At 41.5% G+C, this 24,101-nt stretch overlaps 1 long non-coding RNA gene across 3 annotated transcripts in view; it reads left to right on the top strand.

Moving 5' to 3' along the window:
* Positions 1-803: 803 nt before the first annotated feature.
* Positions 804-24,101, top strand: part of LOC126471564 (uncharacterized) — a 66,357-nt gene continuing 43,059 nt past the window's right edge. Inside the window, exon 1 of one of the 3 annotated variants that reach the window (XR_007586339.1) lies at positions 804-968. This is a non-coding gene — a long non-coding RNA (uncharacterized LOC126471564). The other 2 variants (XR_007586340.1, XR_007586338.1) reach the window with 2 other exon arrangements.

Raw genomic sequence — 24,101 nt, 5'->3', positions numbered from 1 at the left:
CTAACTAAATTTTTTATGTTTCCTGGCAAATTATTGAAGATGAGTGTTCCTGAGTAAATGGACCCCTTTTTGAACTATAGTAAGTGCTTTTAAGTCCTTGTGCAGATCATTTTTGTTCCTGGTATTGTATGTATGAACTGAGTTGTTTGATGGAAAATGACATATATTATTTACGACAAATTTCATTAATGAGTAGATATACTGAGAGGCAGTAGTTAGTATATCCAGTTCTTTGAAGAGGTTTCTGTAGGACATCCGTGAATAATACGTATTACACGCTTTTGGACTCTGAAAACATTTGTTTGACTTCAAGATTTACCCCAAAATATTATCCCATATGACATTATGGAATGAAAGTATGCAAGCTTTTTCATTTTTATGTTGCCTATGTCTGCTAACACTCGAATTGCAAATACAGATTTGTTAAGGCCTTTCAGCAGTTCTGTGGTGTGCTCCTCCCAACTGAATTTATTATCAAGTTGTAATCCCAGGACTTTTAAGACTGTCAACCTCGTATGTATGGTTCCATTTTTCCCCCACTTCTTTTCCGCATGTGCACACAATGCAATTGGGGTACGTACAACTGCTGCGGTTAATAACAAGTTGTTGTCAGCCATCTTGAACTTTGACGAAAAATTTTATGACAGTGTAATACCCCTTCTAGCGCTACGTCAAAGATCTTTGTCAAATATATTGGACGGAATATTGGATCACATCTTTGATCAAATCTTTGACAAAGAAATTTGATAGTGTAATACCGGCCTTAGCCCTGCATTTGGCTTGAAGATACTGGTGGCCTGGTACACTTCCCCTAAACTTTCCTGTAACTGATGGCCTACACCTCATCCCAGGCTACTGCCTAGCAGTAGCAGCTTCTTCTTCGTAACATTTTGTATATTCTTAGGGTTTTTCTCCTCCGTTGAAGTGTGCTGCACATTTCCTGCTCCTCGTTCTACAGAAGGGCTGTGGTGAGTGGCGAAACCAAGTTGAAACAATGTCCAGACATTGTGTGTTTGGGTGGCTACCTCTATTACAGTTGTTGGACGTTGGAAGCTGGGCAGACTGGTAAAAACAATGCTGTCTGCATGTGTCACTATTCCTGCCATTTTGAAAACTTTTTCCGGATAAGCACGCTAACCGGCCACAAGTTGCCGGTTACGTTATCCTGAGTTTATTCTCCGGTTAAGCGTTATTCTGGGTTCGTACAACACGTTTCTCGCCCTATTTCAAGAATATAGTTTAACAGGCTGCTTACCGGGGAGTTAGTTGGTTGGTTGCGTGTTCCATTGATCAGTCGCACGGTACGTTAGCCGTTACGATATGGAACGTGTAAAGTGTGCAAGAAATGCACACACCACATATATTTGTATGTGTGTGTAATCTTCGACCACCATGGGTCTACTGCACGCTACTGGCGCCATAGCCGCATCTCTGGCATTATGTGTTCTCAAACTGCAGTACGCAAGAGAGATGTTCGTATGGAGATCCTTGCAATCAATATCTTGAAGTTATTCAATGGGATCATGAGATTAGTAAAGTGAGTTTTCCTGAACTCAGTATTGCATGGAAGGTGGTTCTTGTATGTCATGTGGCTGAATTTGAAAATACATTGTGTTGTCATGTTTCTTTGTTGGTTATGTAGTGTGTCACTGTAAGTGTTACTTCAGCACTGTCGGTGTCATGAGTTAAGGTTAGTCACGCCGGCCTGTGGGCTAGTGATTCGGACTATTTTTTTTCCAAATCGAAGTGTTGAGCAGCATACTTAGCATACTTTTTGGTAAAAGTTAAACGTAACGGGACCCCTCCCCCTTTTTTTTCCTCCTTGCATTTTTTAATATGCTGCGGATGTAAACATTAAGTTTCGCTACTGCTTAATTTGTTACCGCTACAAGATTTTCTGCGTTCACGTTTGTTGGCTTCGCCAACCCTCATCCTGATTGTCACCTACCAATCTAACATAGACCTCAGGCTGCGCTACGGATCAGTCTGTCAGCTTCTGTTACGATTTGTGCAGTCACAGTGTAGACATTCAACGATAGACATTGAAATCTGCATCCATAGCGTATAGGTTAAGCGTTTAGTAATGTTCCCAAAATTTTTGTTAATACATTTTGCAGACGTTTGTCCTTATTCAGTAAAAACTCGATAATATTCCAAAGTTTATGGTATTTGGCTGTTGAGATTGAACTTTCCATGGCTTCTATGTAAAACTAAGTTGTAGGTGGTAAATACAGATCTCTCGTTTCCGTATAAGCATAGCATAGCCTATATCAATTCAGGCAGGCTAGGAAAAAAATCTTACCTTCATAGTCTCAGATGTTATTTTATGTATCGTATGTTAAAATGGACTAATTAAGGAACACCTTTTTTTTCCCCATGTAAATTTCTGCTCAGAGATACAGTGCTCAAAAGATGACACTGCGCATAACATATTGAAGATGCGAATTTTGGAAAAAAATTAGATGTGCTGTATCTATGGAGCAGTTGTAGATGTTTTGTTGGGGTTTATATTTGAAAGATAATTGCTTTATGATTATAAAGAAATCCTCCATTTGAACATACTTGTCAAAGTTCTTTTACTACAGCATTCTCAACTTTTTTATATAATTTATTGGATTTTTCAAAAGTTTCAATCCATAAAGTATTGATTTTTTTCCCCTCTTGATTAGTAAGACATAGTTCTACATTCCCTGAAAAGGAGAGCTTAGACTTTTAGGTTGAACAGAATTTATAAACAATTGAAATTGTTGCTATACATAAAACCTGTTTTATTATCACATAACAGACTCGTAAAAATCAAAACCTAGCCTTATTTTACATAATTTTAGTTTTGAAAGATGAGTAAGAGATGCATTTTTTCATGCATTTTAAATGGTTCCATAATCCAGGTGGAAAGTCCAAAGACTTAAAGGTTTCAGTTTATAGAACTTCTCACAAACCAAACTCCACGCCGTCATGACGTCACTCACCACAACACCCTTACGTCACGGGTCAAAGCCGATGCATGGGATCGGACGCTTCTGTTGACCTGAAATTAGCCCGTCAATGAACAAAAAATGTGTTCCACTGTTTCAGTATCTTCCTTTGATATGTAGTGATGCCTTCCTTAAAATCCTCAGCATTCTGAATCACAGCTGTATTTGGTCTTGAAAGATGGTTTTGTAGCATGCTGCTTCAGCAGGCCTCCTACACCATCACAAAACCCCTTCCTGTGACCAGTCGTCAGAAATAATGATCTTCTCAGCCTGTTTGCAGTTGAAGAATTTTTCGAATTGCTCACAAAGCATGTGCTGTCACATCCTGTGCCATCACTTGTCACTGTAACACTTGTGATCTTGTTTTGAAAATATCACTCCTGTAAACATTGAAACCTGGTCATTACTCCAATGATAACCTTGTACTTCTTGTGGGAGAATTAGGCCAGTTCTCAACAAAATCACAGTGAAGCACTAAACATAGTTCTTCAGCCTATACACACCCTTTCACTTCTGCAGTGTTGTTGCAATTTCTTCAGATGCCGGTGTGTTACTGCTTTTGTTGACCTTTTACCAAGTTCATCAATGAAACTGTCAAACACAACAGTTTTCTTAATTAGTTTGTTTTTCTGCCTTGTCATATATGTAATTCCTGCAGTTATCTGCTATGTCCTCCAGGCCAAGTGTCTAAAGACAGTCCTCCCTTTCCAGGGGTCACCATATTCTTGAAACAAACAAGTCTCTCGCCTTGTCACAGACTACTAATGACTTCACATGCCCAGCCAAGGTGTCACATGTATTGTGCTCCAGTAAGTTCTTCAAAGCTACCACACAAGGTTCGACAGAAGCGTCCGATCCCACGCGTCGGCTTTGACCCGTGACGTAAGGGTGTTGTCGTGTGTGACGTCATGATGGCGCGGAGTTTGGTTTGAGTGTGGCTGTCTCCAGTTCTGTTTTATCTTATTTTATTTACTTTTCTGATCTGTTCGTTCTTTCTCGTGAGATTTATTTTTTAAATTTAAAAACACTTATTACTTACTTAAATTATCTGTTTCCTCGAATTTCTGTTTTAGTTTATTATATTTATCTTTCTGATCTGTTTGTTCTATCCCGTGAGATTTTTTTTTTTAAAGACAAAAAACACTAATCAGCTACTGAAGCATCTTTATTTTCTATGGGTTGCAGGGGTTACGACCCCTGGGGAGGTGGGTGGGTATTCATGCATGGCTGTCTTCACTTACACGTTGTAGCTATGCAAGGCGTCCAAATTTGTTTATATTTAGTTTGCCCCCCACCCAAAACACCCCATTTCCCGCGCTTGTCCCGTTAGTGTCATTAGGCTTCTTGTGGAAAGTGTGTGTTTTTGTTTCCGCCATATTTGTGATGTCATGGGTCAAAGCAGATGGGTGGGATCGGACGCTTCCGTATTTCCCCCACACAAAGTTCAAAATTCACGCAGTACATGTATAGACAGACCTCTCTTGGTGGGTGTGGAACTACCCACTTAGGTCGTAGTGCATAAAATTTTGATCTTCCAATATGTGAAGGTGTATAGTTGCTCTTATAAATTGCAGAAGCTTCTTTAATACTGCAAGTCGTGTACCTCTTCACTGTCACAACTTTTTGACCTTCAACTGTTATAGTGCCTTTTTTTGTTGGCACTCTGGTGAGAACAGTCCCATTAATCTTCCACATAAAATGACTGCACTATTTGAACTTGAGCTGCTTCTACAGGATGACTGTAATAGGGATCTGATCATGCAAAGACTCCTATTAGACTTCACATTTCTTGATTTGTCTACCATGTACTTTGATACTGGTGGAACATGGCTCAAAATTGGTTTCTTTGAAAATGTCTCTGGAGTAATAGTTAAAACTTACACATTTTCATTTTAGGATGCACAATATTCAATAGCTGAATTTTTATTTGTGATAAAATCCTTGCAAGAGTGCTTCGATTCATTTTCTTCTAAGATGGAATTTCTACTTTGATGAGTGTCATACATTTTGCTGTAGTGTATTCATCCATAGCTTTCTTGATGCATAGAGCTTATGACTCGACTTCACTGACCGCAGTTTCTCTGTAGTTTACTAATTCAGAGTATTTAATTCTTCCTCTATTCATGCAAAATCTGCATCATCTACACCATGGAAGGCTTCACCTTGTTCAGATACTATCATTGTTGTTATTATGTCAAAACATTTAGAACATAAGTCATCACTGGAAACATCTTCACTTTGAAACAGAGTCTTCAAATGGTATATAATTCAAAGATGAGAGCAAGTTAGTGCTTGACTATACGGATGCAGCACTAATCTGGACACTTTGTGAATATTTTTGAATAATCCATTCAGGGAGTTACATATATTGCATGGATCAGCCGGTCGATTCCTCACAAAAACACAGAACTCACTCGATGGTCTCAATACAGAAACCTGCAATGAGCAACCACGACAAAGAAACTGACGAGAAACAACAACAAAGAAAGTGAAAAGAAATAACTGTAACAGAGATAATAGAAATCAACATTGCAACAAAGAAATTAGTAAGAGACAACTTCAGAAAAAAAAAAGATTTTTGAAAGTAAAACTTGTCCAACATAAAAATGGAAGCTCTCCTTTACAAAGTTTACAAAGAATATAGTACTACATGGTACCAATCAACAGCAAAAATCTAAATTTTCTGGATTGGAATTTTTGAAAAAACAATTTTTTTCTGTAAATTATAAAAAAATTCGAAAGGTGACAGTAAAAGAACTTTAACAGATATGTCCAAATAGAGGATACCATTGGAATCGTAAAGCAATTCTTTCAAATAAAAAAAAAACTCTAACAAAATATCTAGAACTATTACAGAAATACATTTTAAATTTTTTTTCAGAAATTTGCATCTTAAAAATGGTGTTCGCAGTGTCATTTTTGGAAGCCTGTGTCTCGGGACAGCAATTTTCTTGGAGAAAACAAAAAAATGCACGTTTCCTTCTTACATAAGAGACTGCCTGAAGTGATCTGGATTATGTCTATACAAGAATGATTAATGTCCAGTTAACAAGCCTGTGGATCTCTCTTGCATTGGGATGGGTGCTAGCATTGAAGCTAAACAAATCGTATGTGTATCTTACTGATTGTATGGCAGTAACAAAGTTATGATATTCTTGTGAGAAATGTTGTTCTGGTGGTATTGTACTTCTGACAAAGTATTGTCAAAAAGTATAATGTATAGGTGTAGTCTTCACATCTCTTTCAGAAACAATTTAAGCTGCTAAATTAATCAGTTTTTGCATTTGTAAGTCAGATTGTAGGGGGGGGGGGGGAGGAGGCCTGTTTATGACAGATTTTCCAGCCAAGAAAAGGGTAAATTGTACGGCAGAAAATAACTTTTGTCTGTTCATTTTGTGTCTTTTTTTTCCAAATTTAACTCAAAGATGAGTGCTCTGCTAGACTATACAGATGCGGCATTAATCTGGACACTTTGTAGAGATTTTTGAATAATCCATTCAGGGAGTTACTTTAATTGAATTGCATTACAATTTATTACAGTTTTCAGCAAAAAAAAAAATCATCATCTCTGCTGTTTAATAAAAGAATTGAACAGAATACTTAGAACCTAATGTTTTAGGATGATAAAAATTGTTTGGTGTGGAAGTAATTGCGGTGTTTATCAAATGTTTTGTGGGATATCCTTCAGATTTAATCACTGTCTCTATTCTGTATGGATATGAGTATTTGAAATGTAGAAGATAATCTGATTTGATCACTTGGACCCTTGAAACAACAATGGCCCTCAGCAGTGCCCTCTTGTTTCTGAAATTTTCAACTTGGATTAAAAGTTATAAATTGGGTTGATGTTGGGACTGTTGCCACATTAGTTCAGTACATTACTGCAAGAGTTAATCATTTCTTATAAATTATAGTGCTGTATATGGCGCACTGTGTTGCTGAAAGGTGCTTTGATTGCTTTCACCTTAAAACAAGCTGGAGTGCAGCAATCTACACTGACTGCCAAGAACAAAATCACAATCAGTTTTATTTTAGTAAATTCTATATTATTATCTCTGTGTTTTATCTTGTATTTATTAAACACACTTTTGTCTGATGGCAGGGGCTTGCAACTCTTTGACGGGTTCGTGCTTGGCTACCACAAGGCCCCAGCCTTTGCAGCATTTTTCCCCTTCCATGCTGCATGTCTATCCTCTTGCTAGCCTTTTTCTCTCCCATGAAGAACATGTCTAGGATGTTTTAGAGAATGTTCTGCATTGTCTGTCGCTGACATAAGAACAGTCTCATCTTTGTTTTTCGCTACCATTTCCTTCCTTCATTACCCCCTCCTCTTGTTCCTCCGCTTCGGCGTTTGAGGTTCCTCTTTTTTCTTCTTTCTCCTTGTGTGCTCCTGAAGACTAGCCCACATGTCTGCCATGTAACAGGTGACTAGGTAACGCGTAATTCCCAGGCCCTGGTTGACAGGTAGCGTTCGTGCGTTCCCCTCTGATACAGGCCAGCCCCAGGGAGGGGTGATTGCCGGAGCTGCAACCTTCCCAAATTGGCAATTGGTTCCTCTGTTAGGTGTCAGAGAGGTGTGACCTGAGGTGTGAACAATCACCTAAGGCGGGTGCGCCCCCTTGTGAAGGGGGCCCCCAGTTGGAAGGAGCGCACCATTGGAGACACTAGCAATCATGGCGATTTCCTCATGATGAGTCAGTCATCCTCCCACTCAACATCTACTAAACATAAACGTAATGAGGCTAATGATAGACAGACCCTTCCCACTGCACTTACGGTTCCTTGAGGCCTCACATACTGAAGACGGTCAGTACTTTGCCACGGTAAATCTGTTCATTATTCAGAAAGGTGTTGCTGCAATTGCTGGTCTTGTGAAGTCCTACTCTCGTTTACAGAATGGCACTTTGCTTTTGGAGACCGCTTCAGATTCTCAAGCACAACAACTGCTTGCTGCCTCGTTTCTCCACAGTTACTCTGTTCATGTCGAGGCCCATAGAACTTTGAATTCTTCCCGTGTTGTAATATAGACCAGGCTACTCGACGGTCCAACTGATGCTGAAATCCAATATTACCTCTCTGATCAGGGTGTCACTGTCATCCATCGTGTAATGAAAAAGATTGATTCCTCCTTAGTGCAACCTCCAATTCGGATTTGAGGTTGTGAAATTGCCATCCCCCCCCCCCCCCCCCCCCCTCGTCCAGCTGTACAACAAGCCATCAAACTTTCACCTCAAGGGGAAAGGCCACCAGCCACATGACTGGTAGTCTGGAAAGGACAGGAGTACTCCCGTGAAGACTTCCTCCATCCCTCCAGCCGAACATCACCCAAGTGTTCCTCTAACTAGAAGGGCTCAAAGAGTCAACCAAAGGCAAACGATCTTCACCTTCACCAGCTCGTATGTCCTTAGACAGTGTCACAACGTGGTACCCTAGTCTGGCCGGTCTCTGTATCGCTGGGTCTCACAACCAACCGTTTTTCAGTGTCGGACTCCACAGACCGTCCGCACACGTATGCCAATGTTTCTGTGGACCCCATGGAGCAGAATCCTCCAGCTTCTGTACCCTGTAGTAGCGACTCTCCATCGGCTGTCACTTGGCTGCCGCTGAGTTGACACCCTTACATTTCTTCCTCCTCATGACTGTCATCCAATGGAACGTTTGGGGCCTTTGGTCCCACAAAGAGGATTTACGGCTGCTTTTAGCATTGCAGGATCCCTTGTACTCTGCCTTCAGGATACGAACTTGCACCCTCATGACCACTTTAAGCTTTCACATTACTTACTGATCCGTTTTGACATTCCCCCTGAGATCAGCATTCTATCTCATGGGGGTGTTAAGCTTCTCATACAGGACGACACTCAGTCAACCCATCTCCCTAACTACCCATCTTCAAGCTGTTTCTGTTCACATTCTCCTTCCCCGCCTGACTTTTTCCATCTGTACCATTTATGTACCTCTGTCATTCGGTCACCAGGGCAGACTTCCTTCAGCTTATTGGGCAGGTACCTCCCCCATTTTTGCTACTCGGTGACTTTAATGTGCATTATCCCCTTTGGGGTTCTCCCAGGGCCTGTCAGAGAGGTGCCCTCTTGGCTGACCTTATCCCTTATCCAACTTAACCTCTTCTGCTTTAACAATGGAGCACCCACTTCCCTTTCTGACTCCTCGCACACCAATTCCCATTTGGACTTATCCTTCTGCACTGCCCAGCTTACCTATTGTCTTGAGTGGTCCGTTCTTTCTGACACCTACTTGAGCGACCATTTCCCATGTGCTCTCTCTGTGCGGACTCCTATCCAATCTGCGTGCACACCAAAATGACAGCTTACTAAGGCTGACTGGCAGCTTTACTCCTCCTTGGCGACCTTCAAAGAAAAAGATTTCCCCAGTTGTGAGGACCAAGTGGATTATGTCACCAATGTTATCCTTACTACTGCAGAACATTCCATTCCTCGCACTTCTTTACCATGTTGTGTCCCTGTCCCTTGGTTGATTGAGACATACCACGAAGCAATTCACACATAGTGACATGCTCTCCGCATTTTTAACCATCGTCCTACGATAGCAAACTGCATTCATTATAAACAGATGCGTGCAAGTGTAGTTGTGTTCTTTGGGATAGTAGAAGAGCTAGCTGGATTTCATTCACTAGATCTTTTAATAGTTCCACCCCTTCCTCTGTCATGTGGGTGAATCTCCAACAGCTCTCTGGGACCAAGATCCATTCCCCCAGTTCCGGCCTCACAGTAGCAGCCGATGTTATCATGGACCCTATTGCTATCTCACACACCCTGGGCTGCCATTTTGTGGCAATTCTGGGCTCTTCCCACTATCACCCTGCCTTCCTCCATCGGAAACGAGTGTAGGAGGCTTGGACGATACCCTCCTCTTCTCGGAATCGCGAGTGCTACAATGCCGCCTTTACTATTAGGGATCTCGATCATGCTTTCAGTTAATCCCAATCCTCTGCCCCAGGGTCAGACGCCATCTGCATTCAAATGTTGCAGCACCTTTCTCTTGCATCTGAGCAGATTGCACATTTCCTGGATGTTGGCATGAAGCCACCGTCATACCCACACCTAAACCCAGTAAGGACATAAACCTTCCTTCTAGCTACTGCCCCATCTTTCTTACCAGCTGCATTTGCAAAGTGATGAAACATGATTCATGCCTTGCTGATGTGGTGGCTCGAGTCTCAAAGTTTACTGATTAATGCACAGTGTGGATTTTGACCGTGGCGTTTTGCGGTTGACCATCTCGTTACTTTGTCTGCCCATGTCATGAATGGTTTCTGTGGAAATCTCAGATTGTGGCAGTGTTTTTCGATTTGGAGAAGGCATATGGCACCTGCCGGAGAAGTGATATCCTCTATATTCCTTACACGTGAGGCTTCTGTGGCTGCCTGTCCTGTTTCCTTCAGGCATTTTTAAAAGATAGTTTTCATGGTGCGTGTGGGTTCTGCCTTGCTGGACACATTTATCCAGGAAATAGGTGCGCCTCAGGTTTCCATCCTGAGTGTCGTCCTCTTTGCTATCGCCATTAACCCTACCATGGCCTGTCTCTCAGTGGGCATCTCCAGCTCCCTTTTTGTTGATTTTGCCACCTATTGCAGTTCTCCATGGACCAGTCTCACTGAGCGGCATCTGCAGTGGTGTCTCGATCATCTTTACTCCTAGAGCATCGACAATGGCTTTCACTTTTTCACTGACAAAACCATCTGTATTAATTTCTCGTGATGCAAGTGGTTTCTCCTACCACCTTTACATTTTGGGCGTGTTGCCCTTCTGTTTGTTGAAACTGTGAAATTCATTGGGTTCTTGCTCGATAGGGAACTCTTTTGGTCCTCCCGTGTATCTTACGTGGCAGCCTGCTGTACGCAGTTCTTCAATATCCTATGTGTCATCAATGGTACTTCTTGGGGTGCCGATGGAACCAGCCTCCTCCGTTTGTACCAGTCCCTTGTCAGTTGGAAGCTTGACTATGGGTGCTTTGTTTGTGTCTGCATGCCCATCCCTCTTATGCAGTCACAACAGTATGGACCATTGTGTCAGTATGGGGCTTGTCCTTCTTATGTTACCTCCTGGAGTCTGCTTTCGCCAGTTATGGCAGCTTAACTACACGCTACCTGCACCTTTCCTGGTGTGGGTGAACCCTTCACCGCCTTGGCTTCGTGAAGCGGCCCATGTTAACCTTGGCCTTCATTCACTTACCAAGGACACTACTCCAGCCTCAGCCTACCGCCTTCAGTTTCACGACTTTCACATGGAACTTCGCGATAATACCTTAGTATACACTGAGGGCTCTCGGACTGACTGTGAGGTCGTGTGTGCCTTTGTCATTGGGACCCATGACTTTCGATATGGGCTTCCGGCACGCTCCTCGGTATTTACAGCTGAGCTCTTCACCCTGTATCAGGCCATGGAAAAGTGTCCGGTGACATAGCCTTTTCAATTGTGTCCTCTGTTCAGACTCACTCAGCACCCTTCAAAGTCTCTGTGCACTGTACACCACACATCCCTCAGTGCAGGGGTCCACGAAAACTGTCAACTGCTCACTATGGGTAGAGACAGTGTGATGTTTCTGTGGGCTCTTGCTCATGTCGGTCTGCCAGGAAATAAGCCTGCTGACGCTGCTGCCAAAGCTGCTGTCCTAGTACCTCAGCCCGTGATTACCTATGTTCCCTCCAATGTCTGTGTTGCCGTCTGTCAGGAGGTGGTGTCCCTTTGGCATTGCCAATGGTCCTTCCTTCACCAGAATAAGCTCTGGCTTATTAAGCCTCTCCCAGTGACTTGCGGGACCTCCTGTCGGCCCACCTGCCAGGAAGAGGTTATTTTAATTCAGCTTCATATTGGGCACTGGCTTTTTAGCCATCATAATTTGCTAAGTGGTGCTACCCCACCAATTTGTTGACATTGCGTCCAAGTTTTAACTGCCTGACACTTCCTGATGGAATGTCCATTTTTCAACCTTTTAAGTTCCCGTTTGGGTTTGCCTTCTGAGTTAGCACCCGTTTTAGCAAATGATGCACGGGCTGTTGACCGCATCTTACTTTTTATCCACCAAAGCCAATGGCGATGGCCGTTTAATTTTTAGTTTTGGACCTCTGTTTCTATATGGTGTATTTTTTAGCTGTTTTTCCACATGCCTGTTTTTAGCTGTCTCCTATTATGTCAGTTGCCGCTGTCATATAGTTGTTTTTTAACTTCTCTTTGTCTTTGTGTTCTATAGTTTTGACTTGGGTGCATATGACCCCAGTTGTTTTTGTGCCCTCAAGCAAAACAAAATAAAACAAACCCTGAGATGTACAATATACTACTTTTCACTCTTTAACGCAAAGGGTAAACTTTTTTCAGTCATCACTACTCTCAACCACATTTCCTCGCACAAATACTCTTCTTCCTACTCCTCTGTATTTGCACCAAGGGCTGTGCTTTGTGCTAGGGAGCAAACCTGACTTTGAACTCCCCAGTTTCTCCCCATACCGGCCTGTTTAACTTTGTGAGCCTCTGCCTTGCGTTCCACAAAGTGCTGGACACGCTAATGGGTGAGGACAGCCACTATCCCTTCTTGTATCATTACAGCGAAACTGATTTGTGGCAGCTTTGTGCTAAAGCTCACGTATGCAAGTGTGCAACCTTTATCAGAGTTTTTGAAGAGTTCAGCTGCACAAATGTGTAAAATAAAGTTTTTAAATTACAGTTAAGTGTATTCATTGTTAATAAAAATATATTGAATGAAATTTTCACTCTGCAGTGGAGTGTGCGCTGATATGAAACTTCATGGCAGAGTGAAACCATGTGCTGCGCTGAGACTTGAACTCAGGACCTTTGCCTTTCATGGACAGTTCTCTGCCATCTGAACTACCCAAGCACGACTCACGACCCATCCTCAATTTCAATTCCACCAGTACCAGAAGCTCTCCTGCAGACCAGAGTTAGTCTTGGCCCAGTACATGGTTTTAATCTGGCAGAAAGTTTCAAAAATACATCAAGTGAGGTGGTGCAGTGATGAGCACATTGGACTCGCATTCAAGAGAATGGCGGCTCAAATCCTTATCCAGGCTTAGGGTTTCGTGAGATGCCAGAATGGTTCGTTTGGAAGGACACAGCCAACTTCCTTCCCCATCTTTACCTACTCTGATGGGACCGATGCCCTCACTGTTTGGTCTCTTCCTCCAAATTGACCAACCAACTAACAAAGAGAGCCTGTTTCCTATAAAAAATAACTACTTAGGATAAGTATTGTAAGCAAAAAATAGAAACATTATTCATTAATTTAGTGTGCCACAAATTACGTAAATTTTAAGATGTTAAAACGAACATTTCAGAAAAATGTCCGGAATTAATGCCACTACTAATAGAATGATTTTATAAATAACTCAGTATGGTTCATACAATAGTGAAATAATGCTAGCTACATGGGGTACATGCAAATAATGCCAGCCCACCAATGGTACTACTGACGTGTTTTTATCAGGGTGTGGAAAAATTGTTTAATGAGATGCACAAAACTGCAATCCAATGAATACTTGTGGAAGTAGAGCTTCTGGGTGCTCAGTGTGAGTACATACACTTCTACATGTAAGTTAGTTGCAGGATTACTGTATTTGCTAGAAAAGCTGGGCTGTTTGGTATATGGCCCCAATATGATAAAGATGAGCAATACCCACTAGTGGTAAGTACTTGAAGCAGCTTTCTGGCTATCAGTTCAAAGCAGCTAAGGAAATTCTGTGCTTAGAAGTTATACCCTAAAGATTGTTCTGCTGATCCCTGACTCGTAAGAGAAACTTTCGTTAAAGATGCTGAGTGCTCTAATATCAATTACTGCATTAGCATTATTGTTAATGACATATTGTGATATTAGGATAAATTGTCTTCACATTTTGGGCCATAATCTGATAAGCGTTACTGCCTTGTGCTTTTGAAGAAGATTATGGTGGTGTGAAAGTTGTTGTATTCTGGAATCCTTGTTGGAGAGTGGAATGTCTGAATTGTTGGCTAAACTTCACAAAGGACCATCTTACTCTGCACTTGTTCATTATGTGTGCAGATAGATGTTGGCAGTGCTTCTCTGTGTCAAGTTGAAGGCAGCCAATGATATTCTGTGTTCGCTGCATATTGACTTTAATATATACTGTGTAAATGACTGTTTATATTGAAACATATTACTGATTTTTCTGAAATACAGCTCTTGGTTGTGGTGAGAAAATTACACAAATTCCTGAAATTGTGTAGACTTCACTTTCTTCTTTTGCTGCTTACCAGCATTTCTGTTGCTGATACAGGGCACTTACACACTATCTGTGCTAACATATTGTAATACATTAATTGTTTCATCTCAAAGGCGTATGTCTAGTTTGTAGTGGCAGACTGATCCATACAGTAGCCAGAGGTCTGGGTTGGGTGGAAAGTTCAGTTTGGTCACAAATTGATGAAGTCAACAAATGTGAATACTCACTCTAGATCCTGATGACACAGGTCTGTAGCTTAGCTGGAAGTCAGTTAGTGTGGAAACTGATAGTTTCATTTTCTGTTTAGTTGCATCCAGAATCGTGCAGTACATATTGGTATATTGATAACAAACACAAAGATAATGGCAAAGACAGAAAATGGAAACTCGGTATTGAATTGCATTATATATATGCATGTGTATTTACCCCTGCAAACTAATGTTTTTCTTAGAGCATTGTTTGATTGCTCTCTGGCACATAGTGTAAGATTACGGTTACATTAAATGCTTAATATTTTTCGTGCCATGGAAACTAAAATATTCATTACTTTATTGGGTGTTCTACTATCACAGCTTTCAATGACTACTTGCAACAGGCATTACCAACATATACTTAAAAGTTACAATATGGAAGGCAGCTCTAATTTTTTACTGAATTTTGTAAGCTATTCTACTGGGGACCACTGAATTATGCTGATTTTTATTAAAATATGCTTAGTGATAATATGAAACTTGTAAAAGTAAAAGCTTTGATTATAGTTGTATTTGCCGGACAACCATTGAGCAAAGTGGGCTGTTTGGGAATCTCAAATGCACCAGTGGCATCACCCTGTTCAGATACCTAATTTGCTTTTCTCGTGCATTTTCGAGTGCAATTTTGTTATTACGGTATATGAAAGATGTTGAGCTGTTCATTGCAGATACTCGTTGACAAAGTAGTCTGGCTTGTTGTTCTCATCTTGAGTCCAGACTTGTTTGATGTAGTACTCCAGGGTACTCCATCCTGTGCAAGCCTCTTCATCTCCTAGTAACTACTGCAACCTACATCCTCCTTAATCTACTTACTGTATTCATATCTTGGTCTCACTCTGCAGTTTTTACACCCCATGCTACCCTCCACTACTAAATTGGTGATCCCTTGATGGCACGGAACGTGTCTTACCAACCAATCGGTTCTTCTAGTCAGGTTGTACCACAAATTTCTCTTCTCCCCAGTTCTGTTCAGTATCTCCTCATTAGTTAAGTAGTCTACCATTTAATCTCAAACATTCTTCTGTAGACCACAATTCAAAGTCTTCTATTCCTCTCCTTGTCTAAACTGTTTATTTTCCTTGTTTCCCTTCCATACAAATACTTTCAGAAAGGACTTCCTGACGCTTGAATTTGTACTTGATGTTAACAAATTTCTCTTCAGAAATGCTTTTCTTGCCATTGTTGGTCTAAATTTTTTTTATCCTCCCTTGTTTGACCATCATCAGTTATTTTGATTCCCAAATTGCAAAACTCGTTTACACTTTTAAGTGTCTCATTGCCTAATCTAATTCCCTCAGCATCACCTGATTTAACTAGACAACATTCCATTATCCTTGTTTTGCTTTTGTTAATGTTCATCTTATACAGGATGTTACAAATAGGTACGGCCAAACTTTCAGGAAACATTCCTCACACACAAATAAAGAAAAGAGTTATGTGGACATGTGTCCGGAAATGCTTAATTTCCGTGTTAGAGATCATTTTAGTTTCGTCAGTATGTACTGTACATCGTCGATTCACCGCCAGTTGGGTGGGCTGGCGAGAATCCGCACGCAATTGCGCAATCACGTCATCAACACAGATTTTCTGTGAAAGAACGTTTGGGCAGGCATTGTTGGTGATGTCTTGATTAGGCCCCATGTTCTTCCACCTACGCTCAATGGAGCACATTATCATTATTTCATACGGGATACTCTACCTGTGCTGCTAGAGCATGTGCCTTTACAAATACGACACAACATGTGGTTCATGCATGATGGAGCTCCTGCACATTTCAGTCGAAGTGTTCGGTCGCATCTCAACAACAGATTCGGTGACCGATGGATTGATAGAGGCGGACCAATTCCATGACCTCCACGCTCTCCTGACCTCAACCCTCTTGACTTTCACACAACCCCGGTACCAAATGTAGAGACTCTTCGTGCTTGTATTGTGGACGGCTGTGGTACAATACGCCATTCTCCAGGGCTGCATCAGCGCATCAGGGATTCCATGCGACGGAGGGTGGATGCATGTATCGTCGCTAACGGAGGACATTTTGAACATTTCCTGTAACAAAGTGTTTGAAGTCACACTGGTACGTTCTGTTGCTGTGTGTTTCCATTCCATGATTAAAGTGATTTGAAGAGAAGTAATAAAATGAGCTCTAACATGGAAAGTAAGCGTTTCCGGGCACATGTCCACATAACATATTTTCTTTCTTTGTGTGTGAGGAATGTTTCCTGAAAGTTTGGCCGTACCTTTTTGTAACACCCTGTATACTCTCTTCAAGACACTGTCCATTCCATTCGACTGATCTTCAGAGTGCTCTGCTTTCTCTAATAAAATACATGTCATTGGCAAACCTCAGAGTTCTTACTGCTTCTCCTTGGACCTAAATAACTAGCCAGCTGCTGTGGCCTAGCTGTTCTAGGCACTCAGCCCCGATCCACAATGCTGCTGCGGTCGCAGGTTCGAATCCTGCCTCGGGCATGGATGTGTGTGATGTCCTTAGGTTAGTTAGGTTTAAGTAGTTGTGAGTTTAGGGGACCGATGACCTCAGATGTTAAGTCCCATAGTGCTTAGAGCCATTTGAACCATTATTTTCTCTAACTCTACAAATGCTAGAAATGTAGGTTTGCCTTTCCTTAACCTATTCTTGATGAGGAGTTGTAGGGTCAGTATTGCCTCGCATATTCCTACGTTTCTTTGGAATCCAAACTGATCTTCCCAGAGGTTGGCTTCTACCAGTTTTCCCATCCTACTTCTGTAAGGGATTTGTGTTAGTGTTTTAAACTTATTAAACTGATAATTTGGTGATTTTTCACACCTGTCAGCACGTGCTTTTTTTGGAACTGGAATAGTTATATTCTTCTTGAAGTGTGAGGGTATTTCACCTGTCTCTTACATCTTGCTCACCACATCGAAAACTTTGGTCACAGCTGGCTCTCCCCAGGCTTTCAGTTGCTCTAACGAAATGTTGTCTACTCCTGAGGCATTGTTTAAACATAAGTCTTTCAGTGCTCTGTCAAATTCTTCATGCAGTATCGTATCTCTCCTCGTCTTCATCCTCTTCCAATTCTGTAATATTGGCCTCAAGTAAATCTGCCTTGTATACACCCTCTATACACTACTTCCTCCTTTCTGCTTAGGACTGGTTTTCTATCTGAGCTCTTCATATTCCTACAGGTGGTCTTTTATCTCCGAAGGTCTCTTCAATTTTCCTGTAGGCAGTATATGCTTCTACATCCTTACATTTGTTCTCCAGCCATTCCTGCTAAGCCATTTTGCTCTTCCTGTCAATCCCATTTTTTAGAAGTTTGTATTGCTCTTCTCCTGCTTCATTCATTGCATGTTTATATTTTCTCCTTTCATCGATTAAATTCAATCACGTGTGTTACCTGAGGATTTCCCCTAGCCCTTGACTTTTTACCTACTTGACCCTCTGCTGCCTTCACTATTTGATCTCTAAGTTACCTATTGTTCTTCTACTGCACTCCTTCCCCTGTGTTCTTGTCAGTCGCTCCCTGAAACACTCCACTACCTCTGGTTCTTTCAGTTTATCCAGGTCCCATGTCCTTAAATTCCTGCTTTTTTGCAGCTTCTTCAGTTTTAATCTGCACTTCATAACCAATAATCTGCGGTCACCATTTAACCATACAGTAGAGCTGCATGCCCTCAGGAAAAGTTAGGACTGTAGTTTCCCCTTGCTTTCAACCGTTCGCAGTGCCAGCACAGAAAGGCCAGACCAGTCATCATCCAGCTGATTTGTCGGTGTCTCCTAGTCAGTTCCTTGGCTGTAGTGGAACATGTTTTAGAAGATGGTGATCATGAAATAAAGTTTAGGGAGACAAGCATGCTAGCTAGGACATGGCATTATTATGCAAGTATGTACAGAAAAGCCACAGACATTTATAAATACCACAGTAATTTTAGCAGAAAAGAATGCTTAAAGTTATGTAATATATGGTGGTTGATTTTGTACGCGTGATCAACAGTGATGATGTTAATCAGAAAGAGTTTCATTGTCGAAAGCATGTGAGGAGTGGTGCCGCACTCTGTGTGCTCTACATAAATGGGACCTCAAAGTCCCAGTGGCCAGTTGTTGACTCACCTCAGATGATGTTGCCCTCAGTTGACAATGAAACATCAGGAGGAAGAATTTCTATTGCTCAACCACGACCTCTTACCCAGAAGTTTTAGTTAATGAGAATGCTGGCCATAAGAGCTTTAATTTTTGTATGAGTAAAAACTTTGAAGCGTATTTTCTGATGAGATGGTACTTTCTCACTGCCACCCCTCCTTGAGTAAGTTCTCAGCAAGGAGGTTAAAATCGAATCTTTTGTTCTCATGTTTACATTTGTCTGCCAAAGGTGAAGAGTGTTAAAATTACGTTTGTGTAGGCAAAGTGTATGTTGTGTTCACTAAATGGAAGAGTAAGAATGTGTGTGTGTGTGTGTTAGTAAAATAAGATTATTCAGCTATCATTAGCAAGTTTCAGGTGCCCATTGCCATAAGAGGAAGAGGAAACAAATTAAGCAAGGATACATGCAGAGTTCAGAAAAACACATTACAGGTGTTTAAATATTTAAAAACAAAAAAATGTGTAATGTGAAGGCACAACTAAAGTGTAAAGATGTATTTAAAGAAGATAGGAAAATATATATTATTTTTATTGTGCAAAAATGAAACAGTGTTAGGTAAGTGGTTTATCGTTTGGTAAACCGAGTACAGTGGAGTGTGCGTAAAATTGGACAGATCCTTCCCAAATTACTGGATAACCATGCTTGCTAGATATACTCACTTAAAAACAGTCATGAGACGTATTACATTTACTGGTGGTTTTTAATTTTTAGTCTTAGGAGCTTTTGTAGTAGGGGCATCAAGATCATTTGCTTTCTCCAGAGGGTAGTTGCTAGGTACTTCAATGTGTAGTCATTTTTGCAAGTGCTGCCAACTGCAATTGAAGACCCTCCTGATATAGAGTGGGTCCTGAAGTGACAATAGCTGCTTTTTCACATGTTTTGGCTACAAGATAACAGTGACCATGGAGATGGGGGAAACCAAAAATTTATCAAACAAAGAGCTACAGAGACTGACTGTGCTGTTACAGCTAGATGTTTTAAACCAAAACCAGTGAAAATTGATGTGAGAAGTGGAAAAAGGGAAATAGCTTTACATTCCCTTGTGTAACAAAGAACAATTTTATTTTATTCACATTCAATATTTCACTATGTAATATTTACAAAATTATTTTTAAATTGTTAGTTCACTTTATACATTATCACAGCTTTGCATCCTCTTAATGAAATGATTCAGCACAAATTTCTTTTTAGTGAAACAATTAAAGTAACATGTTCCAGTTCAAAATGTTACAGGTTACATTTTGTGCACTTACTTCCCGTCTAATACCTTCATCATGCCCTTGAGTAAATTTTTGGTATGTGTGCAATTGATTTAGGTAGTTAGTGAGTGTGGTGGTCATGTGCAAAATTAGGAAGACAGATGGTCTAAGTTTGGCAGAGGGCAGATTGTCATGGTCCGGAGGCTCGGTATGAGCATTTCAGAAACTGCATGACTTGTCGGGTCTTCTAGGAGTGCCGTGGTGTCTGTCTTCAACATGTTGTGAAACCATGTCCAGATGTTGCAGGGTTGGGTGGCCACCCCTCCTGTCAGATGTTGTAGGCTGGGCACACTGGTAAAACAGGACAGGTGGCGAACTGTTCTGGAACTAACATCAGTCTGCAATGCTGAGCAGAGTAAAAGTGTGTCTCAACACACAGAGCACCGAAAACTCCTAACGATGGGCGTCCACAGTTGATGACCCAAGCATGTGCCAATGTTATTACCACAACATTGGCAACTACAACTGAAATGGGCGTGCGACCATTGGCACTGGACGTTGGGGCACAGGATCTGATGAATCGTGATACCTTCATCATGTCCAGGGGAGCAGCTCCTTAACACCTGGAGACAAGCTGGTGGTGGCTCCATTATGCTCAGGGGAACATTCAGGTGGGAATCCATGGATCCAGTGGAGCTTGTGCAAGGCACCATGACGGCCAAGAAGTATCGCACACTGGTTACAGACCGCATACGCCCTTCGTGACTATCATGTTTCCTGATGGCAGTGGCATTTTTCAGTAAGATAATGGTCCATGTCGCAATGCCAGAAGTGTGATGGAATGGTTCAAGAAATACAGTGGTGAGTTCCATGTGATGTGCTGGCCCCACAACTTGTCAGATCTGAACCCCATCGAACACATCTGGGATGTGATTGAATGTAACGTCAGAGCTCTCTACCACTGCCCCCCCCCCCCCCCCCCATTCCCCTCCCTGTAATTTAGGGAATTACGTGACTTGCGTGTGCAGAGTGGTGCCAACTCCGTCCAGCAACCTACCAAGGCATCGCTGCTGCCATGCCATGACATGTCGCTGCTGTTACCCATGCCAAAGATGGATACACTCCAGAGGGCTCACCGCTCTTTGGTGGGTTTGTGCTTGGCTACTATGGGGTCCCAGCCTTTGCACCATCTTCTCCCGTCCGTGCTGCATGTCTGTTCTCTTGGTACTCCCTTCCCCTCCCTTGGGGAACATGTCTGGAATATTTTTGGAAAGGCGTTCTGCATTTTCAGTAGCCAAGATCAGAACAGTCTCCACTGTTTTTCATTCCTTTTTTTTCTTTCTTCATTGCCCTTATCTTTCTCTGCTTCGGCATTTGAGGTTCCTCTTCCTCGCTGTGCACTCCTGAAGGCCAGCCCTCATGTCTGATGCGTAACAGGTGGCTGGGTAATGAGCAATTCCCAACCCCAGGTTGATAGGTAGGATTCGCACGTACCCCTGATACAGGCCAGGCCCAGGGAAGGGTGATTGCCTCAGCTGCTACCTTCCCAAATTTCCAATAGGTCCCTCTGTCATGTTTTTGGGGGGTGTAACCTTAGGTGTGAAGTCACCCAAGGCAGGTGTGCCATCTTCTGAGAAGGGGGAGGGGACAGATGGAAGGAGCGTGCCGTTGGAGATGCTGGCAATCACGGGGATTTTCTCGCAATGAGTCAGTCTTCTTCTTCCCAGTCAGTGTGTACTGAACATAAATGAAATGGGGCTAACGATTCAAAGACCCACCCAGTTGTACCACAGTTCCTCGTGGACGGTCAGTTCTTTGCTACGGTAAATCTATTTATTTTTCAGAAGGGCACTGATGCAGTTGCCGACGTTGTGAAATCCTGCTGTCATCCACGCAATGGCACTTTGCTTGTGGAGACTACTTCTGAGTCTCAAGCACAAAAACTGCTTGCAGGTTCACTCCTCCTTGGCTATCCTGATCGTGTCGAGGCCTATCAAATGCTGAATTCTTCCTGTCATATTATTTACACTAGGGTGCTAAATGGTCTCTCAGAGGCAGAAATCCAAACTTACCCCTCTGATGAGGGTGTCATTGCAGTCCATCATGTGATGAAAAAGGTAGATGCATCGTTAGTGCCCACACGTACCCTCTTTCTCACTTTTGATAGTGTGTTGCTTCTGTCAAAGATCAAAGCTGGTTATGAAATCATCACAGTCAGGCTGTACATTCTGAACCCAATGTGCTGCTACCAGTGTCATCGTTACCACACTCGAATGTCCTGTCAACACCTGGCCAAATATGTAACATGTTTTAAGGATGCTCACAGGGGCAGTTGTTTGCTTCTCTTGAGATTGTCCTGTGTATCTTGATGAGCAAGCTGTCCAGGAGATCCGGGTGAAGGAAAAAGTGCCTTACCCGTCACTTGCAAGTTTTTGGGCAAGCCTGAAACCCTGCATTCTACCACCCGGCACTTTCATTACTAGTTCAGTGTTGGTGCATTTGCATTTTCAAGAAAATGTTTACATTTTCAGACATTGAAGTTAATGCACTATGCTTGATTAAAATACTTGGATCAACAAAGAGAACAATTTCTGCTACTTGGCTATATGATGATCATTTATGTATTGCATTCTTTTGGCATCTGGCTTTGAGCATTCAAACAACTACACTGAGAATCGGTATTCATTCCTAAAAATTTTGTTTTTTGTGCAGTATGTAGATGTACTGTCTACATAAATTTGTTATCCCTCTTCAAACTGAAATTTGTGGCATTTATTTTCTTTGTATGCAATATAACTTTATTGCAAAGTGAAAACTTAACTTTTTGAGGGTTTAATTTTCATTCTCCATGAGAATTTCTGTAACTTTTGCAGTGAATGTAACGTTTGCCATCACTGAAGGTAACTTTTTCCCCATGACAAAAATGGTTGGAAAAATCATTTATGTTTATCAGGAACAATATTGATCTCAATTTGCTGTACCGAGGAACTCATAAATTAACATTTTAGTTTGGAAAGTGTTGAATGAAAAGCTTGTCCTTATGTGAGATTGAAGTTCATGTTATCTGTACCCTATTTGAAGGGAATGATTCAAAACAATTGTTAGTTAAATCTTTTAATCCTAATGATTCTAATGTAATAAGTAGAATCTTATGGACAAAGTACCAAAAACATATACAGATCTAAGAAAATGTCTGACACTCATCTTTAAGAGCATTAGGTACCACTTCTGTAGATTCCAATATGACCAATTCTCTACTTGGGCCATTTCAGAACAGTGTGATCCACATGGGTTGTATTTACACTAGTAATTCATTAATGTGCCTTTGATAAATATTATTTTTGAGAATTATAGCAGGGAAATGGGCTCTTAGTAACGACACTGCTTTGTAAAGTACCCCAATGGGAATGACTGGTTACGGATCTTGTAAGCTCACTCAACAGCATTTCAAAATGTTCTCTTCATTAACTGTACTAAGGTCATGTCTTGTCCTTTCTTAGAATGAGAACATGTGGGGTTTCTGGGTATGTGTACACCTGTGCGTAGTGACAGAAACTATTGTATAGTTCAAAGACTGAAGCTCAACTTAAAGTTGCATGTTTTGAACAATATGCAATGTTGCTTGTCCCAGTCATTTCTTCCTCTTCATGGCATCTTGTAAACGGCCCTTGGGTGTGTCAGTTTCTGAGTGCTTGCTGCAGAAGATTTTAAACGGACAGAGAAATGGAGTAGTTTGCATGGGTGCATGCGTGTGGGTATGTTGTCTAATTTTGACAAAGGCCTTGTTGGCTGAAAGCTAATTGTGTGACACTCTTGCTATGTGGTGAATAGCATCTATCCTTTTCATTAAATTGCCACATTCCATCATGGATTTTCCATTGTTTGACAGCTGTTCTTAGTATTTATCATAAAACTTTTCCCCTGCCTTTCTACCACTGCAAGTTGCCGAGCACCACCTCCCCCTGTATGGTGTTAACCTGATCAGATTGTTCCTTGCTTCCTCAAACTGTGCCTGGAGAGCACAGACTTTCCCCTCCTGTAGTTTCCAGAATGTTTGTTGTCCACTATGCAATTCAAAGTCTCTCTTCAGCCCTCCCAATGTAAATATTTCCTAAGTGCAACTTGTGGTATAAATTGTTTTTCTCTGTCTGCAACTTGCATTATGGGTAATAGCAGTCTAATTTTCATATTTTAACTAACTAGTGTCTTAAGACATATTCTGGGTAACTCTCAATTGAAGAAGTAAGTATTGTTGCACAGAAGTGTTTTGTAAGGATATATGTTACCCAGTGTGGATAGGTGTGCACTCAACAATTTAAACA

This window comes from Schistocerca serialis, chromosome 3 (assembly GCF_023864345.2).
Source record: "Schistocerca serialis cubense isolate TAMUIC-IGC-003099 chromosome 3, iqSchSeri2.2, whole genome shotgun sequence".
Taxonomy (NCBI): Eukaryota; Metazoa; Arthropoda; class Insecta; order Orthoptera; family Acrididae; genus Schistocerca; species Schistocerca serialis.
The sequence above is the reverse complement of the archived record's forward strand: the minus strand, read 5'-3'. Positions and strand labels throughout refer to the sequence as shown.